Genomic DNA, 23,346 nt, shown 5'->3' with positions numbered 1-23,346 from the left:
GTAGAGGGACCAGACAAAACTGGAAATGACTTAGCTGATCAGCTGGCCAAAACCGGGGCCATCCAAGGGGATCTAATTGAGATTGAGTCCCTGTTGGGGGAAATCCAGGTCACTGCTATCACTAGGTCCCAGACAAATGCTCACAATGATCTTTCAATTGCACAATGGAGTAAGGAGACCCCTGATGCTGATTTGATTACAGCTCAGAAGGGGGATCCAATTATTGGTAAGTTTTACGAGCACCTTGAGGACCCTGAGAACTTTCCCCTGACGGATACCGATTACATTGGGAAAGAGGACCTAAGGGTGTTGATGAAATGTCCAAAAATGTTCCGGATCCAAGACGGTTTGTTGGTAAGGAAATCCAAAGCTGGCCACGATCAGTGGGTGGTTCCTACCTCATTCCGAAGCCTGATGTTAAGTCACGCCCATGATGCGGCCACCGCCGGTCATAGGGGGTTTCACACAACACTGGAAATCTTAAGAGAGGTTGCATACTGGCCACACATGGGGCAGGACCTCGACCAATACTTGAAGGGGTGTCTTGTGTGTGCACAATTTCAGCCATCATCCCTCACGCACCGTGCGCCTCTCCAAAAGAGGGGGATGACACTGCCATGGTCAGATTTACAAATCGACTTTGTAGGCCCCGTGATTCGCTCTGCTAGGGGGAATAAGTACATGTTGACTGTGACATGCTTGTTTACCAAGTGGGTGGAATGTCTCCCAGCCCCAAATTGCAAGGCAGAAACTGCTGCTGCCCTGATGATTAACCACATCTTTTCCCGTTTTGGTCTACCTCAAAGGATTGAGTCAGACAGGGGTAGCCACTTCACCAGTGAAGTAATGACAAAGATGTGGGAGATACTGGGGGTCAAAAGGAAGTTGCATATTGCTTACCGGCCAGCTTCTTCTGGGGCAGTAGAGAGATATAACCGAACCATTGTGAGCATATTAAAGAAGTTTGTGGCAGATTCTGGGCCAAGTTGGGATATCCGATTACCTCTGGTCCTAATGGCCATCAGATCTACCCCTTCATCTGCAACCAAAATGTCACCATTTGAGTTGATGACTGGGCGCAAGATGGTGCTTCCGCAGCATTTGCTCTACAGGACCCAAGAGCAGACACTGATAAATGCCTCCACAACTCATGAGTATGTGGAGAATTTAAGGAAACACCTTCAACATGCTTTTGCTTATGCTCAGCGGAATCTAGAAAGATCAGCTGATAGCATGAAGACCCACTATGACCTGAAGACTTCCAGGAAGGAATATCAGGTGGGGGACCGGGTCTATCTATACAATTTCCAAAGGAACCAGGCCAAACAGCGAAAATTTTTGCCTACATGGAAGGGACCCTTTGAGATTATAGACAAAATCTCCCCTGTGGCCTACAAGATCCGCATCCCCAAAGGTGGTTTGGCAGAGGGGGAAGACAAGTGGGTCCACATAAACCAGTTGAAGTGTTGCCATCCCAGGCACACTCTGCAACAACTGGAGGAATCCTCTGGAATCCTAGAGGGTACTGTCTCAGATTAATTCAGTTCTAACTTAAAATATCCTACATATCGCCTATCAAATTCTGAGTTTCTCAATGTGGGTGTTTTTGTTTTTGAATGCAAAAAGAAATGTGCATGTTCATATGTTTTGACTATAAATTTATATGCCACCCCACTATATGAATGGTGGGGGAGAAAGGTCCATGAATAGGTATTGCCGCTCTTCCTTTGTCGTCCTAGGAGAAAGAAAACCTGGAGACGGGCCAAGGAGGACGATCCGGAGACCGGGAGCAGAGACGCAAGGGGCCCAGTGTACCGCCCAATACTCCCATCAGGACCGGCGAGGAGAACCGATCGATCCGACCGGATGGAGGAAAAGTGCTGAACTGTGCCATCTATTGGAAGAAGATGAGGAAACATCCCAGGTCTTGCGAGTCCCATCAGTGAAACAGAATGGCCATCGCAAGAGGGGGGCTTGTGGGATGTTTTTATCCACACATCCAAGCCCTACCTCAAAACTGTGCAGTACTGACATGGAAAACATCATGATGGCCTGAGATTCCCAGAAAATGCCCAGGGAAGTGCATGAAGAATAGGCTGCCACCCATTTTGCCGATGTTATGGGCACAGAAGGGCACTGCCTAAAACCACCATTGGACTACCCACACAGTAGCCTGAAACCATTGGGAATGGCAATGCTGATTGCCAAAAGCAACCTAGAATTGTGGGGAATTCATTTTCTTAAATCCCAAAAATGGGTGCATTACCAGTACTCACCACTATCAGAAAGCCGGCGTTTTTAAACAACACCAGACTTTTTTTTTGTGTAAAACTGAATAAATGAACCCAAAGCAGGCCAAAGAAAGACTTACTGAGAGGTGGATCCAATGTAAAGTTATATTCTGAAGTGACTTGAAGGTTTATAACAAGACTGGCTGAGCTGTGGATTTCAGCAGTTTAAGTAAATTTGGACTGAAAGACACTAAAAATCTAAATGTTTAAAAGAAATGAGTGACCTACTTTTGAGTGTCACATAGGTTGCAATTGTTTAAATGTCATAGTTTAAACTTAGAATCAGCATTTTAGCTGCATATGTAAAAAATGGTTAGTGTTATTTGAATGCAGAAAACTGGGTAACTAAAAGTGACATTAGCTGGGGCCTGGCTTAAGGAACTGAATTCTGCCCACCAGCTACCCCCGACAGGAGATGAGACTTGCACTACAGCTGTGTTCCCAGGCCAGCTGCCTTTTGCTGTTCCCACCAAAAGGGATCTGACACTTCTCTGATTGAATTACCTGGGCTCTGCAGGAAATTGAACAAAGCCCTGTCCTGACTCAGGCAAATGTTTTATTGGTGGGAGTCGTAAAAGTGGCTTCCTCCTGGAAGGAAAGGGGAGGAGCACTGCATGTGAGAGCAAGCTGGCTTGGCAGAAACTGGGAGGGGGAGAAACTGGAGACAGAGGCTGAGCTTGAAGAAAGTGGAAAAACTGGTTTCTGTACCATGTGACCTGAAAAGACACACCCCTGTAGCCAGAATATGGTTTTAGAAAAAGATGAATAACTCATAGTACGGACTTGTCATGATTATTTAAATGATACCATAATTCTTGTGATTTTTCTGCCCACATTTTAAGAGGTTTTTAGAACCGGTGGCATGATCTGGGGGCAAGCTAGCAGTTAAGAGGGTATTACTTAAAATGTATGCATGTTAAAAGTCTGATACTTCATCAATTAATGCCTGCATGCCTTGCACACATTTGGGTAAATTTGAGTAAGAATCTGATATTGGTAACCTGACCAAAAAGTGAAATATGTTGCCATTTCTCAATGCAAGCTCTCAGGAAGAGCAGATTTGGACAGGGTATACCTCCTGTGATATGTGATGGGTGCATGTAATTTTAAACAAATGTGTACCTGTGCAAATATGTCTTTTGGGTCAAAATATAGATTGTGTGTAATTTGACAGGGGTGGGTTCTCTGTACCATAAACAGACCTCATCATGATGACACTTCATTTCATTCCCCCAATCAAGGGGAAGAGGAGGAAGTGGCCAATGACAAGTGGAGAGGGGTAGGGCCTAGGAAGCTAGCCTCTCCACCCATTTTCAAAACACATAAAAGCAGACAGTCAGGACAGATAGGGACATTCAATTCCATTTGCTGCGGAGCATGCTGCCGGACCATACCACATCCAGAGATCCAGACTTCAAATCCATCAATCTCCAGAATCCAGAGAGGCTAGACCAGCAGAGCAGAGCTGACCCAGACCACTGTTAGCAGAACCAGAGAGCTGACCCAGATCACTGTGAAGTGCCGAGACCAGACCAGAGTCCAGTCTAAAACCTGACCAGATCCGTGGCGAGGCCCATTCTATTTCTAAATATATTGTGAGTACCTAGCAGAACTGTGCAGAACCAATCTCTTAGTTAAAATAATATAATTCAATCTATTTTAATCTAAGTAGAACTGCCTCCTAACTGTCACCTGTCATTTTGTAAAGCTGTCACCTGTCATTTCTAGTTGCTAGCTGTCACTTGTCACTTTGAACTTTAAAATTTCAAATCTGAAAAACGACCTTTACCATATCGCTCATATCTCCGTGACCGTTTGTCTTAGAGACGTGCAGTAACTTTCCTCTGAAAGCTGGGAATCTTGGCTTTTCAACGAACCTAGAACCACATTCCTATTCCATACACTTTTGCCGCAATCGCGAAAAACGCACTCGCGAATTTACCGCGATTTGCAAATTTCTCCACGTGTGAAAACAGCAGTTTCCTTGCTAAAAATTCGTTTGCCTCTTAAGAACCATCCCTGAATCATTGCTAGAGTGAGCCTGGACTAATATTAACTAGATACCACTCACCCTGAACCTCTAGAGGGATATAAAAGCATTTTAGCATATTTTTCACTTCATTGCCAGCACATATAAAAGCATTTTAGCATATTTTTCACTTAAGTGCTATCACATATAAAAGCATTTTGGGCCTGTGTTTCAAACTTCTGTAGTCTAAGCTTGCTGGGGTGAACTGAATTACATTTGATTGCATTTCTGAGTACTGTGTGCTTTCCTTCCATTTCCTTGCATTGCATAAAGGGGGGAGGGGATTGCCAGAGAAAAGTGATTACATTGTTTTGTTGAAATCATATTGAGTATTTTCTGTATTGCATTTTCATTCAACATTACATCCATCTGAACTTATATAAAGCATTCTCTACCACCTTATTCTTCTGTTCCTATTCACAAGTGTGCTAGTGCCAGACTATCCATTATTGATTACTGCTCAGATTAAGTGTGATATTCAATTATTAATTTATTATAAAGTGTGATATATATATATATATTGTTTAAATTCTCAAATAAACCTTTTAACTTGCAAAACAGAACTACTTCTTGGCTCAGTGGGGTCAGGGGGATTCCAAGAGAGGGGTGTTATATAGGGGTAGTCATCCAGAACGCATGAACTGGACATAAAGATATATCAATAAGGGTTTTCATTCAGTATTCTAGACTAGGCGTTGACTTAGCTGTAGTGTTGAATTGAATCCTCTTACAGGAGCTAGAATGAAAATTCCAGGGGTTGAACTTGAATGCACAATGTGTGGGATTGAACTTTTACTTTTTAAAATGTGTTATAAGGAGGTATAGGTAAAAAAGGAACGTCAAGAGATGCGGCCTAATAAACACACACAAACAGATAAGGCATAACACACCAAAAGAAATCACCAAACTCCTTCAAAATAAAGAACTCACTAAAATCACACCAAAACTCCAACACACCACCACCAAATTCTCAGCCTGCCCTTCAGACCTCACTCCACAGCCAAACAAAAACCAGAAAGTAAGCCACAAGCAAGCTGGGCCTCTCAAACCTTTTTCTAGATGTCTCGAGCCCTATGACTGGATATCATATTCGAATGTCTTTACTAAGACTCAAGTGGCCCGATTGGATAGAAAAGCTTGACCTTCCCACAGGGCACATTTTGGGAAGTTTAAGCACCCTTACTAGAGGACACGTCTTAGTGCGGGCAACACATACTGGCTTTAATTGAATACATGTATTTAAAAAACAAACGGCTAGTCACATAGGAGTGCATTAGTCCAAAATATTCGCAGCACACATTGGAAGCACAAGAAAGGCAATGTTATTAACTTTATGTATTCAACTCCGTTCCTTTTTTGTTATTCTATGCAGTTGTGCAAAAAATACATACCATAATTTTTGGGAGCGTTTTCTCAGCTCTTATATCGACTGTAGCATTAAAAGATAAGCGTTCAAAACAATACACCCTTTCGTCACTATGAAGTGAACATATGAAATGTCCTTTAGCACCAATTGCAGTGCCGTTTATATGAAGCGTTGTTTCATATAATTTCAACTTGTGCCAGCAAAACTGGTGTGACCGGTTTCAAGAAAAGCTACGTGTTACAGGCATTGTATGAACAAGTTTGCATTACATGATTCACTGTTTAGATATGGGTTCACCTCCAGGGATATATGTGAGAGGATGTTGCCTCACTGTGTTGCTTTTTTATGTACCTGCACATTTATGCATACTACAAACATATACGAAAGTTAAATCCATACTAAAACGCATTAATAATGCAGCACACCTATGCATGTGAAAATAAACAAGCTACTGAACAAATTAAAACGATGAAAAGCAGGAGGTCAGATTTCACGGGTGTGTTCAAAGAGAAGACAAACAGTGTTCTGATTTTTTTAACAGCTTCTAAAATGTACCTTAAAACGTGCAATGCAACACATACCTTGCAACAGTTACTTGAGGCGCGCCTCTGTACATGATCAATACAAGTGTATCACGGGAAGTTCTAAATCAGTTTACATAAGTGGGGTGGGAAAGAAATGTCATCAGTCTGGCAATTTTGCAGAATTTGATTGCAGAAATGCTGCCCTGGCATTTCCAAAAGGGTGCTGAACACAGACAGGAATTTATTAAAAAAAAAAAAAAAAAAAAAAAAGATGAAATAACGTATGGCAGGCCGATCAGGGCATGCTTTTGTCCACGGTGGGCTGCCTTTATTGGTAAATATCATGATATATTCTGCATCCTGGTGAGAAGGTGCACGCTTTTTCAATTTCTCTGTGTTTGAGTAAAAGGGCCCTTGAGTTCTTTCTTGACAGTGGCCAGCAGTGGCTACTGTTCAGAGGTGCAGGTGTAGAATTGAGTGCTGCTGCACAACAGAGCGGCTTTCTGCACCGCTCCCAAATTCTTACTGCATGCTAATAGTCCAAATGCGGCATTTCAAGACTCCCCAAGCTACAAGCCTGAACTGTGAGGTCATTCGGTTTCCCAATCATCTACCTCTCTGCAGGTGCCAGTCCTCTTTCTGCACACCATGAAAGGCTCAAAGGTAAAAACTGGAGTTAGAATTCCGACTGCAGCGAGTGACGTGACGCACAGCATGTCGAGCATGAGGTAATTGCTTGACGGGTACATTGGGCCTCATTCCGAGTATGGTGGTGTGTAAAAACAGCAGTAACGGCATAATTCCTTTCCCTCCACGTTACAGCCACATTAACCTCACCACCATACTTTGAGTTTGGTAGTAAGCTGGAGCTAAATCTGCCACCTTTCACCGAAAAATTGGTGGAGTTACCACCGGCAGAATTACCGCAGACAGTAATTCTGACGAAATCCACATGAAGTTCCATGCACACCAAAAATTGAGACTTACACTTCCCTACCACCACTTGTAATCCGGTGGTAAATCCGCAGGACCAAGTGACTGTAATGGTAATCAGACACATTGTGAAGAAATTACTCCTACTCAGGAATGAGTAGTGGCTAAACCATTCGGCCCCACACTACTCTAAACAACCAGTGACCTGACTCATTAAGGTAAAACAGACACAGCACTCAGCAATGCAAATAACTGTCTAGAAAACACAAAAAAACCCATGCCTGTAACAAAACAATGAAAATGCAGAATTGGTAAAAATAGCACTCCGCATACTTGAGCATGGTTGTACGGGCAAGCGATTGCTGCAATGTCAATGTTTAAATGATAGGTCTTTCAAGAAAAGGATTGCTGGAGGGGCTTGTAAGTCACTGTGGTCCCAAGAATGGAATAGGGGACCAGGGCCTCTTGACAGTTATTTATTCCTGGTCTTAGGTGGCTTGACAGCATGAAACTGGGCTTCTGAGTGCTTTAATTGTGGTTGAACCAGGTTCGAGACACAGTGGGTCACGTTGATCTAGGCGGCGAGTCAGTGCTGGGATGGGGCTTTTTGTCATTTGAGTATGCGTTCAATGCAATGCGGTTGAAACAGTCCAGAAGGTTTCGATCGGCAGTCGCAAAGGTTTCAGATGATGTTACCGCTGGGCCAAGTTGGCATGTGGTGATGTGATGGCTTCCATAGGTTTGAGTCGCCTGGGTGAAGGTGAGATCCTGTTGGTTTGATATGGTGCTCTAAGATTTGGCGAGTTGAAGGCTTTTGTAGCAAGGAGCTGGTGTTTGAGGTGTCAATGAGCGCTACTGGTGTGAAGCAGCGTCAAGCTGGTTCAAAGATGCAGGAGTGCAATTCAAAGATGCAAAGAGTGCCAAAAAGCAGCCTGTTGGCTTGAAAGGCATTGAGCACAGTTTGAAAGTGGTTCAAAGCTGTGTGAGCTGGATTCCAGCTGCTCTTATAGAGGAGAGAGAGTCCAATTTCTTACAAGAGGAGTGAAATAAAAAAATGAAGAGATATAAACTACTGGCAGAAAAAGCTTTTGTAAATTAGTACCCAGCGGTGGGGTGTGTGACAGCCTCCCAGGCAATGAGGAGGCTCAGAATGGGGGGTTTACCACATAGAAATCCCTCAGCCCTGAGCCTCCTCAGGCCTGGAGGTCGCCATCTTCCCCCACCTGGGAATGAGGTAAGTGCTCCCTTCCCACCACCCCCACTCCTCTCCAAGATTTTCCTTCCTTCCCTCCCTCCCCAGCGCGTCCACTCCTGATCTGGAAAACGCTGCCATGAATGGAAGAAGTACATGTTGTCCCTTCTCCCTTTCCATGGTGGCCATTTTGTTTGTTTACCTTTTTTACTATTTACATGGATAGGGAGAACGGAATACATTTCCCCCTACCTTAGTGGCCATTTTGTTTACTTTTTTGATTTCAGTTGCGACCCAGGTACTAATAGCAATAAACCCCTTGCAGGGGGGGCACTACCGCTTCAGGTAATGCCCTAGGGCCTGCGTTAACTATGGGCCCAGGGGCATTAACTTAAGCGGTAATGCCCCCCTGCTTGGGGCTTATTGCTAAATCACTTAACCCAAATGGTCTTAATCAGCCTCCCCAAGGAAAGTGAACCCCTAATTTAGAATGATATGGAATTTATAACGCGCCTGTACACAAGTGTTTCTAGGTGCGACAAGACAAGGGGGGGAAACAGAGGGAGGACAAAACAACAATCTTATTAGGCCTTCTGTAGTTCAGATCAGCAAGTGCAGGGAAGTGGAACTGGAGAAGCGCTGAGTGGGGGATGGGAGAAGTGCAGGTAACTCAATAAGTGCAGCCAGCGAGTATCTCATAAGTGCAGAGAGGAGAGACTGTAGGGTTGCAGATACAGAGCATAAGAGCTGGGGGAGCCCAGAGCCATTGCGAGGGCAACTGGACACGCAGGAGCCTGGGCCCGAGTGAATAGGGTAGCCAGGTGACCAGTGCGTGGAGCAGTCGGGACATCAGCAGGGTAGAGGAAGAGAGAAAGTGTGAGCAAAAAGGAAGGTCTCCAGTTGCTTCGGGTACCAGAGCTGTTGCAGCTCAAGTTTGAGAGAGGCAGGGAGGCTGTTCCAGAGGGGGACCCCAGCCGAAGAGAGAGATCTGCCCCCAGCTCTCTGCTTGGAAAAGCGTCTGACTCTTAGAGAGATGGATGTGGATGAGCGGAAAGCTTGAGAAGGGAGATATTTAGGAGGAGAGAGTTGGAGGTAGTGCGGTCCCAAGCCCCAGAAAGCCTTGTGAGTGATGCAAAGGGTCTTGAACTTGATCCTTGCTGCTACAGGGAGCCAGTGAAGAGTTTCAGAGCTGGAGTGATATGATTCCTGGGCTTGAGGCCAAAGAGAAGGCTTGCAGTCCTGTTCTGTATAAGTTGTAGAGGTCGGAGAGTAGAGGCAGGCAGATTTAGAAAACGGTTGTTGCAGTTGTCCAGCCTAGAGAGTACCAGAGCTCTGGAGACAGTGAGCTTCTGGGGGAAAGCAAGGAAAGGAAGAATATCTCTGAGGAGGTGCAGCTGATAGTTTGACTTCTTAGAAGAGAAGGAGAGGGTGGATTCGAAAATGACACCAAGTTTCTTAGCCTCACAGGCAGGAGCAGGAAGAGGGCCAAAAGTGGGCGCCTAGAGAGAGAGATGAAAGGAGGGAGTTAGTGTTCCGATGAGGAGGACCTCAGTCTTACTGGCATTAAGGCAGAAATCATTAGTGGCACACTATTCCTGAATTGCAGCCAGACAGTCTGCTATGAGAGAAGGGGAAGAGGCGGCCAAAGAGAGCCTGAAAGAGAGCTGGGTGTCATCCGCATTACACCGAAAGTTGGAGCAGAAAGTAGCGATGCGGTGGGCAAGAGGTGCTAGGTAGTGGTTGAAAAGCCAGGGAAAAAGGTTAGACCCATGGGTAACACAACAAGTAGAGAAAGAGATAGAAGAGAAGAAAGACCCCAGCTGGACCTGAGTGGGTCGGTCAGTGAGAAAGGAGGTTAGCCAGATCAGGGCCTGATCAGTGATACCCAGGTTATCACAGAGGCAATTGAGCAGGATGGGATGGTTGACCGTATCAAAAGCAGAAGAAAGATCAAGGAGAATGAGGACAGAAGGAAGGTTACACTCAAGGTTAGAGAGCAGGTCTTCACAGGTGTTAAGGAGAGCAGTTTCCATTCTTCTAGCAGCTCTGAAGCCAGACCGATAGTCATGGAGACAACCAACAGATTCATGTGCAGATTAAGCTGGAGGTGGCCAGCTTTTTCAAGAGTTTTCCCAGGAAAGGAGTGATGGAGATCGCGCGATAATTAGCCGGAGAGGGAGGATCGGCAGAGGGCTTCTTTAGAAAGGGGGTGAACAAACACAGACTACAAATATGGTGACAGCCAATACTACAAGTAGCCATGTACCAATAACGCAAAACAAACCCTTTGGAGATGCTGCAGTATAAATGGGAGAATTAAATAACATACTTTTTGGCAACGGTATGAAAATGTGCAATCTTAATCCCCAGACACAAAACAAATGAAAGCATGCCAAACATTAATAACAAATAAACAATAAATAATGGATTGAATGCTTTCATAGTATGATGATGTATCCTGCTTCATCTCGGCTACTGACCGCAGGGTCATCAATGAGGTTTTATGTCACTCTGAGCTTGTGGACATAGCACCTGAAGGAGATAACAGGGGATCCCAGGACCACTCTTACTGAAGACCAAGGGTGAGGTAGGGAACTATCACATGGAGACTCTTGAAGACCACAATAAGATTTATGGGGAGAGGTTGTAGCGTCAAGCCTTAAGGGCAGTGGCATCCACCCTTTTGTACCCTCAGGGAGGGGGCCCTTTTCGCCTAACCAAAGCCTAAAGCCTCATGTCCAAAGGGGTGCCTGCCCCCTTGAGGGATTGGAGCTACCGTAGCTCTCAAAAACAGACAGACTGTACAGTGATTCAGTGTTATTCTCAGCACTGATGCCAAGTAAAGAGACAATCCCAGATAGTGATGTTGTTACATATTTCTTTATGCTAGTGTTACTGTAGTAAAATGTACTTCAAAGTGGAGTTTCTGTTACTTGCATTTCACCAGCAAAAATGCAGAGGGAATCACATGCACAGAGTAAACAAACCAGCGTGTTCCACTGTATTAGTATAGATACAGTTGCTATCCAGGCACAAACAAAGAACTCTCTATGTGGTCCACAGGAACTGCGCTTCATCCTCATTATTCCATGAGTCAAATTGGCTTCGCTGGGGATACAAAGTACCAATTATCTTGCGATGAAATCTCTTTGAAATAGAAATGCTTCACTGACTCATATAGGGGTTCACTGACTGCTGTTTCATATGCCTGGGGAACAGAGGGATTTAGAGGGAAGAAGATAGCCTCACTACCGTTCCCAGTGAGAGATGAGAACAACTCCCATAAGCTGGGGCTCAATGTCAAATCCAAAATGGAGACAGGCTGTAATATAACCTTAGGCCAGACCCCCACAGAATACCTTTACCCAGGCACATAGCTCACTCATGGGCCAGGTAAAGTCCCCCTACATAGGTTCAACATATTCAACAGATTGCTGGAAGTCCCCCTTATGGAAGAGGAAAGGAGAATATAATAGCCAGGCTAACAAGTCTCCACACGTGTGGTGTTGGAGTAGGTTATGGAGAGGAGTGCTCAGAGAAGAGTGCTGAGTAAAAGACATACTCCGAAGGAAGGATGTTGGAACCGATAGTTGGAGACTGGAAGGAGAAGTTTGCTTTGAAAGAGGAGGAGGAGAAGATTACCACCTAAGGAGGAGTTATTGGAAGGTGGGGGGTTACCACCTGAGCAGAGAGACTTATCAAAGAGACATTGTTGAAGTGACAGTAGCTTGCCATCCAAGCAGGTGTTGGTGGGACGGGGGAAGTCATTATCAATTTGTATTATCAATTTGAGCAGAGTAGGGTTTGTTCATGGATAGTGGATAATGGTTTGGGCATTTTGTAGGGACATGTTTTGTATAGAGTAAGACTTTCACAACAATTACAGCCTTCTTTGAATAAAGAAACCCTTGTTTGACCAGGACCCTAAAGTGTTCTCATAATTTGTGCTTCACACTCATAGTTGCCCCCTGACAAAAGCAACATTTGAAACACCACTAGTGAAGAACTCAAATATTCAAGGACCTGATCAAGGATAAAAATGTTATCACAATCACAAATGTCCCAAAAATAAACACCAAACACCAACAACCTAGGGGTCTTTGAGAAATAAAGCTCTAGCCTGACTGAAAGCATGGACCAGTCAACGCTATGAGCAGTTATCTATACTAGAAAGAATAACGTGCCTGTTGGTGATGGACAGGGACATGATCTGCAACTGCATTGTAAGTGACCATGGAAAATAAAATATACCAGTGGTTAAAGATAGACATGCATTTGAAGTTACCTTTGGACATCTCTTTAATCTATCTTGCCAACTGGCCTCTTCCCAGCCTGCTAGAAGGAGACCTCAGTTAAACCCATCTTAAAAGAAACAAATATAGCTGACCCAAACAATTCCTAATTCAAGTGAATTGTCTCTCTTCTGACTCTCCATTAAAAAATCCATGGGAGAGTGTCTTTCAACCGAATTGTCAACTATCTTGTGGTATTCATTCTGTCTGACCCACTCCACCCTGCAATAAACACTCCACCAAAACTACTCTCAGGTCATCTCTAACTTCCTTATTAATGCCCACCCCTGCCACCTGTCCTCCACCCTTATTTTACTTGATCTCTTTACTGTCTTTGAAACGGTGGACCATTACTTTGTGTACCATACCTTTTTAAAACTGGACTTCCGGGATACTGGACTCAAATGGGTTTCCTCCTATCACTCTGATGGCTCCCTCTCCATCTCTTAGTACTTGGTACCCCTTCCTGTCGGTTCTCCATGAGGATCAATCCTGGGCCCACACTTCTTTTCCCTTTACACCGCCTGTTTGTCTAAACTTCTCTTGTCCCTTGGCTTCCAATACCACTGTTTTGCTGGTGACAAATATATCTTTTTCTTCTATCCTTCTCTAAGCCTACAGATCTTGGAAGACATCATGAACTGCCTCTCCCGCCTCATCCACTGGCTGGCTTTAAACTGCCTGATATCAATCTCCTCCAAGATAGAAATCATAGCCTCTGCTAATAGCCCCACTCTCCCTTTCCCTTTCTCCTTTCCTCCTAGCCTCCTCACGCCATCACTCTGCAACCTCTTGCTCCTCTTTGACAAGATATTTATCTCAATCATGTAATCTATGCTACTGTTACCATGGATATAATTACCCTGTCGAAAATCAAAAAATTGCATCTGCACTGAAGTCACCAGTCAGCAAAAACTCAAACCTCCACCCTGGTGTTTAGGAAACCTGACTACAGGTCTAACGCATTCTTTGGTATTCCCTTCTATTTGTTTGCTGCCTACAACAATGTTGTTTTGGGGTAATGGAGATCAGGGTCAGAATTACACACATAGGAGGCATGCTGCAGGTTAAATCCAAGTGGGTTTGTTACAAGTAAGTATGGTACATGTTTCCTAGCTGAAGTACTCAGATAGAGGTATGAGTCTAAGGGGAATTGGAGAGACATCCACCAGCACATGCACTGCTCAGCGACACCAATTTTAACTGCCACCACTGGTACATTAATTCAGGATTCTCTGGTACATTAAGTCAGGATTCAGGCATAACATTCCGTGTGACCTCACCCAGCAACTCATGCACACTGCATCACTTGAACACTCCCACACGCACCCAGGAAGAGAATGAGGCACATCTTCCACCTTAGTATTTCAAGTGACATAGTAAGGTAAATAGACAAGGCAAGACTTCCACGGGGGAACCAAGAGAGGAGTACAATTTCATGGTCCTAACCACCCACACATCTCACATGGAGGGGCAGTCATTCTAGGATGGAGGCAGTCAGACTTTGACATCCACTCAGGAGAGAGTTCTCACTCCACATGAGGAAAACAGAGTGGGGTCGTAAGTAGAAGAAGGTTGAATTCCTCACTAGCATAGACCAAGTAGGGAAGATGCTCTCTCAGGTAATCCCAGTAGTATTGAGGACATTCAATGACACAAGGATGATAGTGAAAAAGCATGGAAGAAATAAATACCCCTTGAAAGGGGAAACTCATTTGGAGAGAAGGGCACTGCAGAAGGGGTGATGGTCCCTGAGAGGAGGGCAGCATGGGCGGAAGCCCTGTGGGGAGGTGGGGTGCAATGGCAACTGTAGGTTGTTAGAAAAGGGGGGTTGTAAATGGGGAGCTCCACCGAAGGAGCCCATTACTGAGAGAACAATGAGGTTAGCTCTGGCAAGGGAGCTACTAGGGAAAACCCTGGATTAAGGGAGGAAAGGAAGACTTGTACAAAGGGCTGTGAACAGATGTTCCATATTGGAATATGATCATTGGGAGATGCCAGTAAGAATGTCTTGAAGGGAGTCCCCCTGTTGGAAGGAGGGATATAGAGCCCTGGAGATCCCTAAAACACTAGGAATGGGAAGGTACAACAACCTGGTTGTCACACCATGGATGGAGTAGTGGGTCCTAAACTATAATGGGAGCATTGGGAGGGCCCATTGGCTATAACATACAGAATACTGCACAATGGAGCATTGTGGGCTACTTCATCATGTCTACCATAATGGCAACTGCTAGGAATGCCTGTCTGGCAAACTGTGATTTATACCACAGTAGCAGGCAGAGCAGGAACCCTGTAAACAACACTGGAGGCCCAAGAGTCACTTTAAAAAGCTGTCACCAGTGCCAAAGTGCTCTGGACATAACCATGTAGTTTGTAGTTTAGCGTGTACAAGTAGAGTATGTACAGTGTGCAGGTTAGGAAGTGTACTCACTGATATGGTTCCAGGGTACTCTGACTGTGCTGCATGCTTTGTAGGATAGAACTGTGCTGCAGAAAATGTGTGAAAGTGATTGCTGCCCGTATGACACCTGAATGTATATCTGATCCACTTACACCACCCCATGAGATGAGAGGGGAGAACTTTGGTCAAGAAATGAGGTATCTGAGAGTACATGAAACAAGTTTCTTGACTTCTACCCTCATGTCAAAATCATTAGGCAAGTCTCCCTGGACGCATTCCGACACCTCCAACCAACTACATTGTAGTTGGTAGAGTGCTAGGGTGTGGTGAATTATACCCCAGGATTCCAAGTATGTCCTCATCTCAACAGTTGTCAGTTGGATGCCAGAGGGAGACCTTCCCTCCCTCTGGGTTGTCCTACCCTCAAGAGGTCTTTTATTCCCTCACACTGTTTCAAAAGGATCCTAATGTTATTTATGGCCCTCAATAACATTGGGATGCTTCTCGGAGAAGTTCTTCCCTTTTCTTCCTCTGTTGGTGCTTCCCTTTAATAGGATACCAACCTACTCTTTCCCACCATTCTTCCCTATTTTCCTCTTCAGGATTAAGTGCGCGCTCCTGAGTAAACGTGACTGGGTGATTGATTCGCCCATTTGGGACTTGTAAGTGGATAAGATAGGGTGGTTGTCCTCCAGTTTTGGCCACCCTCTCTTGTAAGTTGTAAGTCATATTTTGTCTGTTTCCCTTCTGTTGTTGGTCTAAATGTAAGGAGGAGGATGTATGTGTGTGTAGGTCTGAGTGATGCTGTCTGTGTGGGGTTCTATTGTAAGGGTGCAGAAGTAAGGCTCGGACACAATGGTGACATATTTTTGGGTAAAAACATTTATTGATCATGAAAGGGTTGGAATAAGGCTAAGAGGGGGGTTACCTGCCTCAAAGGAAACTAGTGAAATTGTCAAAATGTCCAAAACCAAAAAGTCTGTCACTGTTGTGTCTCAAAAGCCTAGTTCTGCCCCTATTACTAATAACTAAAATCAACTGTGCAAGGATGATCTCTTCCCAAGTAAAGTGTCCGTGGTGGTTCCAACCAACAGAAAAGTTCCCAGTCTCTTGAGAAATCAAAACTGTTGACACATTCAATGTTCACAAAATAGGGTTCAAAGCGTAGGGTTGAGCTCCTTTTCCATAGATTCTACTTTCCTTCCCTTTGGGCCTCTGTGCCCCGTATCATTTTGGATAAAATGTCACTGCTCAATCCGCAAGGATACACTTCTTAGGTTCAGAGTTCATTATACCACCAACTTGGCACACTTCCCTACCAAGCGTTGGATTCCTTTAATTAGGGCTTTGCAGTTCCAGGGTTCTTGACTCTCTTATTCGCAACCTCTTGTGTGAGTGTGGGTCCAAGACTCACAATCTTCTGAACAGTTTGGTTCACTCTCCTGCCAAGCAACTGTTCTCTCATGGACTGTCTTTCTTTCTCTCACAGGGTACCAGACCCTCTCACATTAGGCTCTTGCCTTTCATATGGGTGTGGGCCCCAGACTCGCAATGTAGCATTGTGTCCGATTGGTTTACTCCCCTGTCAAGAATACAACTCTTCCTTATTTGCCTCTTTTGCAATCAGGGTCCCAGACCCTCTTATTCTCAGTTTCTCATATGAGTGCGGGTCCCAGCCTTGCTATCCGTTATCGTATCTGATTTCTTTTCTTACCGGATGCTTTGCGCTTTGATAATGGAAGTCACTCTCACATCCTTGTTTGTAGTGAGTTTTTGTGCATTTTATTAACATGTTTATTCTGGTCAGCTGACACATGTTTTGACCTTTTAGGGTCTTTATCAAGGCTGAGTTGATACATTTGTTGTACACGTGCAATAATTGTGATAAATGGTGGCAGTGTTAATTATTAACAATTAGCAATGAAGTTAGGAAACATACAAGTGAAATGGCCATTACACACAATTTAGCAACACATTATTAGTGGATGTATTACGTCTGTACATTTGAAGGAGGGAGAGGGGAGTAAAGGGAGGAAGCAAGGATTAGTGTTAGTCAATGGCTTTTGCTCATTGGTTAATGACGCCTTACAGTAGGGCTTGTAGATAGGTGGGCATGATAATGCTGGCCTTACCTAGGTCATGGACAATGGAGGCCTGATGGTGTATATCTGTCGGGTGTCAGTTTCAACTGGTGGTTCCCATTGTCACACGGTTAGGCAAGGTCTGGAAGCACTATGGAGTTGATGAGGACGGGATATTGACCCCTTGGTACCTAATCAGTCGTGGCTGGAAAGGGCGTGGGGGTAGGGTCTAGCCCAATATGGGTGTGGGTAGGTGATTGATGCCAGTGCTTGGTGGTGTCTGAGGCATCCATTTTGTCTGGGATGCATAATTGGCTACCTAGCATGGCTGGCTAGATACATATGTACTTTTAAATTGTGCTGGTCTGCATGCATGTTGGCGCTGCGAATATATATTTTCATTTTCATAATGGATTTTTTGGGAGTGAATGGGCACACTTTTATTAGTGCTACTGATCATGCTTTATAGGGGTGAAAATAGCCCTGTTTGTTAAGGTCTTGTTGTGTTGTAAAGCGAACAGTAAGAAACCATTAGTAAGATTGCAAAAAAAACATTCTTTTTGAATGTTACTGTTTCCACCCTTGGCATTGGCCTATTGTGACACCAGTTGGATCAAGTTAAATATAAGTTTATATTTTCGTATGGGGTTCGTTTGGAGTGGATTGGCACACGTTTTGATGCTAGTGAGCATGCATTGTGGGTGAGAAAATAACCCTGTTTGTTAATGGCTTTTTGTATGACCAAGAGAACAATAGGAAACAATTAATATGATTGCTATTTTGTTGAACAACAGAGGCATATCATTTTTTGTGAAGGATACTGTTGCCACACTTGGCTTTGGCATTTGTGACCCCAGTTGTGTCAAGTTTAAGTGTCTAGTCGAGGAATTGTGACAGATTGTGCTGTGTCTCTTGCCTGGCTGGTTAGCCTGCTCGGTTCCGTTCGGTGTCCTAGTAGCTCGTTTGTGAGCTCTATTAATGGGCTTTAAATATGTGTTATTCCTGGTGGGAATACCAGCAACCAAAATTGAATTTCTGGAACTTATAATCAATCCACATATCAAAACGGAATCTGCTGACGGAAACCTATCGAAAACCAACTGAAGTCAACTCAGTCCTCCACGCTACCAGCTGCCACAGAAAATCTGTTTTCACAAAGATCCGAAAGTAGAATTCATCAGGGCAAGAAGGAACTGCAACAACAAGGAAGATTTCAGTAATGAGTGCTAGTTACTAAAACACATATTCCAAGATTGAGGATATAAAACAACAACCGTGGAAATAGTAGCAGAATCGGTTTTGTGCCTTGAAACACAAACATTACTAATACCCAAAACTAAAACAACGTGTGTTGAGCAAAACATCAGATTTGTAACAAGGTTCAACTCAGACAGTTTAAAATTTCTAAAAATTCTCAAAAAACATTGGTCACTTCTGTTCATGGATGTGGACCTTAAAAAGGACCTCACAACATACCCATCCATATTATTTAGCAGAGCCCCAACACTGAGATCATTACTGTCATTTATGCACAATAATTTACAGCCACCGTCTGACTGGCTTACACAAGCCAGACTCACAGGGTTCACCAAATGGAGGACCTGTTCAATGTGTGCATATGCTATGAAAACCAAAACTATCAAATTCAAGGAATGTGAAGAATTTAACATTAAGGAGCACATGAATTGTCGAACAAAATATGTGACTTATGCCATTGTATGCATTTATGAAAAGATCTATATAGGATGCATCATCCGAGAGCTCCAAATACGCAGCAGTGAACATCTGAACACGATAGGTTCACAAGACCCCAAATTGCCATTGGCTACCCACTGGCAAACAAAACATCAACTGTGTGACAAAAAGAAAATACGGTTTGTAGGATTACAAACAGCCAAGTGCAGAACAAGGGGCTATAACTGCGAACAGAAACTAAGACAACAAGAAGCAAGACGCATCTACCATTTTAGATGCGTCACCAATGGGCTCAATTCAGACCACAAACTCAATGTATTCTTATTACTAAATATGCTATAACCACAATATGTAACCCTACTGGTGACCATGAATCAGGCGGACAACCAAACCAACAGGTCCACACTATCCTATGTAACACCATCCATGACCTGACCACCCACATACCACTGGCAATTCCACCAACCGGCCGCTAATCTGTCCCAACAACCGTGACTGGACATCCCCTGCAACACAAGGGAGGGACAGGCCCCAACAACATCCGACTCCTCGCACATAGGTACACCCAACCCAATACCTCCAACCCAACCATCCAGGTAGGCTTCAACTCTTGCCCCACCAGAACCAGGATGGCTCTTATCTTGAAATATCAAACAAAGAATGGATTTCAGGATGGCACTTATCTTGACAGACTAAATAAGAAATGGATTCCACACCAAAATATAGAACACTACAGTACAAACCCCACTAGGACCAGGTTGGCATTTAGCTTGAAAGCTTAAATAAGGGGTGAAGTACACACCAAGATGTAGACTCCAACAGCACGAACCCCACGTCCAGGTAGGGAATGGTCAAAGCCCTCATAGACCAAGATAGGTATATTTGCCATAGATTAGAACCAGACAGGCTCACCACACGAAGCGCATGCGTTCACCTCGACAACCCGATCCTGACTACCGGCACATGCGTAGTGCAGGTTATACCAATCCAAAACCTAGGCAAAGATATAAGGACAGATACCAACAGTCCAGACCCAATTGGACCTAAAATATCAGTGTGGCAGCCAGAATGACCTCCAGAATTACCCCCAGCAACAAAACAAGCCCTTCAAATACCACCAATCCACATCACGCATGCACAAACCTGTCTAGTGTCTAGGTCTAGCAAGTCACAATGACTTGTAGGACTCGTATCGTGCATGGCCAGGGGAACAGTGTGTAATTGGCACTCCCCCAAGAATCACTCACATTTAAAGCCCACTAATATAGCTCACAAACGAGCTACCCGGACATAAAATAGCTGAGCAGGCTAACCAGCCAGGCAAGAGACACAGCACAAGCTGTCACAATTCCTCAACTAGTGACTTAAACTTGACACAACTGGGGTCACAAATGCAGAAGCCAAGTGTGGGATCAGTAACCTTCACGAAAAAAGCTATGCCTCTATTCTTCACCAAAATTGCAATCATACTAATTGTTTGTTATTGTTTTCTTGGTCATACAAAAAGACCGTACCAAACAGGGCTATTTTCTCCCCACACTGCATGCTCACTAGCACCAAAACCTGTGCCAATCCACTCCAAACGAACCCCATACGAAAACGTAAACATATATTTAACTTGACCCAACTGGTGTCACAAAAGGCCAATGCCAAGGGTGGGAACAGTATCATTTAAAACTAATGTTTTTTTACTATCATACTAATTGTTTCTTACTGTTCTCTTTACAACACAAAAAGGCAGTAACAAATAGGGCTATTTTCATCCCTAGAAAGCATGCTCAATAGCACTAATAAAAGTGTGCCAAGTTACTCCAAACGAACCCAACATGAAAATGCAAATATATATTCACACCGCCACCATGCATGCATACCAGCATGATTTAAAAGTATGTAGGCAACTGGCCACCCATGCTAGATAGCCAATTGTGCATCCCAGACAAAATGAATGCCTCAGACACCACCAAGCACAGGCATCAATCACCTACCCACACCCATATCGGGCTAACCCCTACACCCATGCCCATACCAGCCATGACCGATTAGGTACCAAGGCGTCGACACCCCCTCCTAATCCACTACATTGTGCTTCCAGACCTTGACAACCATGTGACAATAATGGGAACCACCAGTTAAAACTGATGCCCAACAGATATACGCCATCAGGCCTCCAACATCCATGAACTAGGTAAGGCCTACATTGTCATGTCTAACTATCTACGAGCCCTACTGGAAGGATTCATTACCCACTGACCAACAGCCAATGACTAACACTGATCTTTGCTTCCTCCCTTTCCTCCCCTCTTCCTCTTCCAAATGTACAAAATGAATACATGCACTAGTAATGTGTTGATATATTGTGTTATACGACCATCTCACTTCTATGTATCCTAATTTCATTGCTGATTGTTAATAGTCACCACTATCACCATGTATCCACAATTATTGCTCATGTACAACAAATGTATCAACTCAGCCTTGATAAAGACCCTGAGAGGTCGAAACACGTGTCGGCTGACCACAATAACCTTGCCAATAAAATGCACAAAAACTCACTACAAACAAGGATGTAAAGTGTGACTTTATCAAAGCGCAAGGCATTCGGGTACAAAATACACGAGGTGTGGGCAGCACCTCACCTTCGGGTAACCCTTGCAGCTTGAACTAACCAATCCACACCAGAAAAGCTTAAGTGCAGTGCAAGTTGAGTCTAAACCTAGTGCCTGAACACTTGTATCGTTATCATATCTGCTTGGTTCATTCTCCAGCCAAATATACGATTCCTCTTTCTCAATCTTGGTTATTCTCTGGGTTCTAGACCCTCTTGTATTTTGACTTCTAAATAGGTGTGCATCCCAGACCCTCTTGTTCCAACTTCATTTGTCACCCCCTTGCTTCCTGGAACTCTAATGGCTCTCGGGTAACCTGTGTACCTGTTGGCTTCTTTCTTGTAGGTACCAGAGTTTCCCAAGCAGCAGCCTTGCTTCTCGAGCCTCTGCTAGCATTCAGGCATCCAGCAGGGTCTTCAGAGGCTCTGGCGACCTCCGACTCTGCCTGGTTGCACGTCTTCTCACTCGAGCGCTTTGATGAGGTCTGGGGGCCTAGAGGTTAGTTTCAGCAGCAGCCTGATTAGTTATTCCATCCTGGACTAGGTTCGGGTTCTCCTTATCCTCCATTCACAGCTTCCTGCTTGGATCTTGTCAGATCGCACTCTGCACTGCTCCTGCAGTTCCTCCTCAGAGGATTGTTCTCTTCCTGCTTCCCAGCTAAGCTCCTTTTGAACTCATGTGCTGGATGGTTGTATTCCATTTGGACAACCACATCTTTTGAGAAGCTAGACTGCTCACTTTGGTTCTGTAGAATGATCCTTAGCCTCTCGGTCATCTTCTTCACAGTACTTATTGTGAAAGCAGATCCCCCATACATGGTTTTCTTTCAGTCTTGTTATGTGTATTTGACAATAGAACACATTGACTCTATCTAAAGAGGGGGAAGTAGGATTTGGTATTAGATCAGGGTTGGGGTATATCGAAGTGGGTGCCTACTACGTTCTCTGAGGACAGTCATATCCAATCCCACAGGGGGCTTCCTTCCCCATATGATCTTCCCTCGGAGCACCACCCCTGGGGTGACTATTATACTGTGGAAGCACTGCCCCGGCCCCATGGGAAAGGTCTCCCACTAGTGAGAAGGCAAGACATCATCAGATTTATCACAGTGTATATGTCTGAGTAATGGGGGGGGTTGGGGGTGTGTGTGTGTGTGTGTGTGTGTGTGTGTGTGTGTCTGAGTGATACGTGATGCTCTATGCAAGAGGTGCTGGATGCTGTCACATGGATTGTTATGCCTGAGTGAATTTTCTAGTAGTGACAGCTAGACCTGAAGCTGCTGAGGCGTGGACCCAAACTTAGTTGGAATGAACTCAGTTGGTTCCAACCTGCAACCTATCTCCCATATCCTCCTGACCCTGATCTCAATTTCCCTGCAACAACAATTAAGACATCCACTCCACCCAGGTAGTTCACAAGTCTTCTGCAATCTGTCATCAACCAATGGTCGCCCCTTCTGATGGGCAGTGGCATATCTGCTGGCGCAGTGAACCAAACAGTTCCATGGCCAGCAAAAAACAAGCAGCTTCATGAAGTAACTAGGTGCCAATCCCATGTAGCTAACATCTAGAGGGGAGTTTCTCCCCCCGCCCCCACGTTAACAGCAGCCCCGAGCATTGAGGTGGCAGGAGAACTACGGCCTCCATTTCCATCAAATGGACCTTCCATCTGCCTTTTAGAAATGGGCCAGGGAACCTCTCTGTTCCCCATTACCCCCACCCACTTCCGCTGTTTCACATGACTGGACCTTATCCACTGGAATACTTTGTGCCTCCCATCAAAAATCAAAATATGCAATCCATGAAATATATACCATCCATAAAAGTTTTCAAAAAATCAAGCTCCATTAACTTGCAGGTGAAAGAGCATCCAAAACCCCCAAGAACTCCGTCCAGATTTGACTGCGCAAACTTGCTCTACCCAGAAGATTTAG

The sequence above is a fragment of the Ambystoma mexicanum genome, chromosome 8 (genome assembly GCF_040938575.1).
Source record: "Ambystoma mexicanum isolate Mex_15411 chromosome 8, UKY_AmexF1_1, whole genome shotgun sequence".
NCBI lineage: Eukaryota > Metazoa > Chordata > Amphibia > Caudata > Ambystomatidae > Ambystoma > Ambystoma mexicanum.
Note: the sequence above shows the minus strand (reverse complement) of the source record.